General features: G+C 40.1%; 1 long non-coding RNA gene across 1 annotated transcript; it reads left to right on the top strand.

The window, feature by feature from the left end:
* Positions 1-143: 143 nt before the first annotated feature.
* Positions 144-551, top strand: LOC105450639. Its single transcript, XR_974478.1, has 2 exons — positions 144-274; positions 347-551. It is a non-coding gene; the product is annotated as an uncharacterized LOC105450639 (long non-coding RNA).
* Positions 552-3,191: the final 2,640 nt, after the last annotated feature.

Here is a 3,191-nt window from a genome sequence, read left to right as displayed (position 1 = left end):
TTACAAACGGATACCGAGTTCTTACATCACAGTTACGCTTCGATGATAAAGAAATTTAAATGAAAAAAAAAAATGGTTGACATTTTTTCGTTTGACTTTGCTTGGGATATACGTTTCTGTTCTTGTTTTGGTGAAATGTAATGACGTCACGAATTTGTTAAAAACACGAACACTCTTAAGGTGGTCGCGACTGTGACAACACGCGACTCTCTGCGCATTTTTTAAGGATTGTGAGTGCCAATTTTGTACAACGATTTTGACTTGTTTCGTAATGGTGAGTAGAGGGTTCCGGAATAGTTCACATAAAGTTTTTCAAGTGCAATTCTCAATAAGATCATTCGCATAGATGAATCTTGCATTCAATTTTGGAACTGAAGGCCCATCTCATACATTGCGGAACATACTTCTGACAATTACAAACGGAATATGGGGAATCTGGTAGAACTCTATGTATTAATCGCTGAAGAAGGTCTGAAGTGGACCGAAACGTACGACTTATGTAAGAAGATGTAATTTAAGTTATAGAATACATCTCTACTTGAATCTTTAACGCAACGATTTCTGCGTATTGACTCTTAGTGCCTTTTTGTCACCCATTATTATTCTATGTTGAAGAGTCTGATAATTTACTATTAATTTAATTACGCGTTACTCCGCCGTGCTTCGAGTTTTTGGGGCCTTAAGACTATTCGTTGGTAAACGCAATCTTCTTGTGGTCCGTCCTTATAGCAGGAGATGTGATTGATCACCCTCTAAAGGAATCTTCTTAGATTTATGATCTTTTTAAAATTATAAACAGAAAGCCATGTTGCCAATTATAAGTGTGGTGCTGAATAACAAGGAGCGACAACAAGGAGCCCAATTTCTAATACAAGGAGCAGAAATACGATTTCTTTTTTTACGACTTTTAAATGTTATGTCGACATCTGTTTTTCATTATTATAAAGTACGATTCTTCAGCTAGTATCAAATAACATTGCTCCTCGTAGTTGTTGCTACGCGTTATATTTGTTAGTTTATTTATTTTCAATTATTCATTTCCTTTAGGGCTTTATCGCTTCCAACCACGCATTTCTAACGTTTGACGTTTTTTTCTTGGTGACATTTATGAGGGTTTTAACGAAAAAAATGTTTTTTTTGTTCAAATTCTTTCTTGACTGTTTTTGTATATTTTAATTGCTGGCTGATATTCCTATTCACACCTGATAAATGTTTTCTCAAATGGCGACGCAATCTAGGCCTCCGTGAAAGAAAACAATCGTGGAGTCCACAGGATGTAATACTATGATCTGCATAATGGTTAAATTGATAACGTTTGGCCGAATGAAGAATTTCAAGTTAGGATCCTAGGTTGGGTAATATTTTTCAAAATAAATTCAGTTTCGAACGAAAACGAGAGAGGAGCCACAAGCCCTCAATCTCATGTAAATCCGGACTTATGCGCGCACAAACGATTTTCGACGTTCCGCGAGCTCATACAAAGGTGACGTGCAGGCGTGATCAACCGGTGACATTCCAGTGGAGCGCGAAGGCAAATTCGCTTGAAAACTCCGATGAGCAACAATGTCTCTCTCTGCTCCGATCTTGGAGTTCGCGATCGTGCAACATAGCTCTCATTCAGATCTCGAGCATAAAAGATCTCCGCTATCGTTCAAAGAATATTTTTGGAGTCTATTCGCGGATTCTGTTCATGAGAATCCAGTTGCGGTGCATGCCTGTTGGTGCAGCCATTTACTCCGATCACGATCGGAGTACGTGCGTGGGTTAGCGCAATTTCGTGCGTGAAGAGACTCTCGGTCGAATCGCGCTCTGGGAGCCTGCCCCGGATCTCGCAGAAAGCAAAAGTGGTGTAATCCAAGACTTAACGAGAATTGTTTACTGATTGTAAATAAATAGTGGAAAATTCAAGTGTGGCCAGTGCACTCCTTCCGTGGCATCTCCACACTCTCTTTGAGCGTTCTCGGCTGCAATCGCGCATGCGCATCAGCCTTGCGCAGAACATTTTGGTCCTTCGAACCGGATCGGAGTGCCATCATAGAAAAGCTTGGAGCACAGAGTCGATTTCCCACTGACGATTTCACGCCACTCTGGTCATCATGAGCGAAGTATACGAAAAGCAGCAAACGCTGCTTCATTCAATCGAGCGAGTTCTTGATAACTTTAAGAAAATTGGCAAGTTAAATTATTCTCCTGTCAAAATTCGATCCCGCATCTCAGCCTTCAAAGGTCGAACCCTCGAATGCATTGAATGTATACCGATAACTAGTAATAATTTTAAACTTGCATGGAAGACTCTCTTAGATTGATACAACAAACGTCGATTAGTCGAAGTTCACGTCTCATCGTTGAACAATTTACCGACAGTCTCGTGAGAATCCGCGGGTGATCTGCACACCTTACGCGACAAGGCCATAAGGCTATCGCGGCACTCAAAGGTTTAAAGCGCTCAGGTGAAGAAATATTAAGCGACATGTTAGTTTATAGAGCAACGTCTTAATCCGATTACGCGAAAAGCGTGAAAATTGAAATCAGGAGACGAAGCGCGTCTTCCCACGTTTGACGATCTCGATAAATTTCTCGCGTCGTGCGCTCGAGTTCTCGAAGATCTCACGCTCTCCGGATCTTTCAAATCTGTACGAAATCTGCGAAAATTACCAGCGCAATGGCCTGTCTCAAATGCGGCGGCCTTCCCTTTATGTAAAGCACATCATTTCGTAAATAACTGTCCGAAATTTCTGAGCAAAAGCTCAAGTCGACGACGTGAAATAATTAAAAAATAAAAACGCTGTTTCAATTGTTAGAGTATCAAATATTCCATTCACGACTGTCCAAGTAAATATAAGTGTTGTGTATGAACACACTTGGTCCTCGACCAGTCAGGATTGAGGATAGCGATTGTGCTCTTCTTTTAATTTGGTAATCTGTGGCTACCGTTTTTCCCTATTTTATTACTTTTATCGTCCTACAATAAAGATCAGTAATTTGATATCTGAAGTATTTAGTCGTCTTCCCACGTTCCTCCTAAGTAAAACCAAGTTCCCTAATTCGTCAGTAAATACCAAAATATTAGGTGCGCAACTAAGTTCTCGCTGTTTGTCAATAGATAGCTCCAGCAATAAGTGCTGGTCGATTTTTACATGTTCAAAACGTCATGAACCAAGCTTAGACATATAATAAACAAATCGTTTTGA

Source organism: Wasmannia auropunctata, unplaced genomic scaffold (assembly GCF_000956235.1).
Source record: "Wasmannia auropunctata unplaced genomic scaffold, wasmannia.A_1.0 LD336059.1, whole genome shotgun sequence".
Lineage (NCBI taxonomy): Eukaryota > Metazoa > Arthropoda > Insecta > Hymenoptera > Formicidae > Wasmannia > Wasmannia auropunctata.
This window is presented reverse-complemented; position numbering and strand designations above follow the sequence as displayed.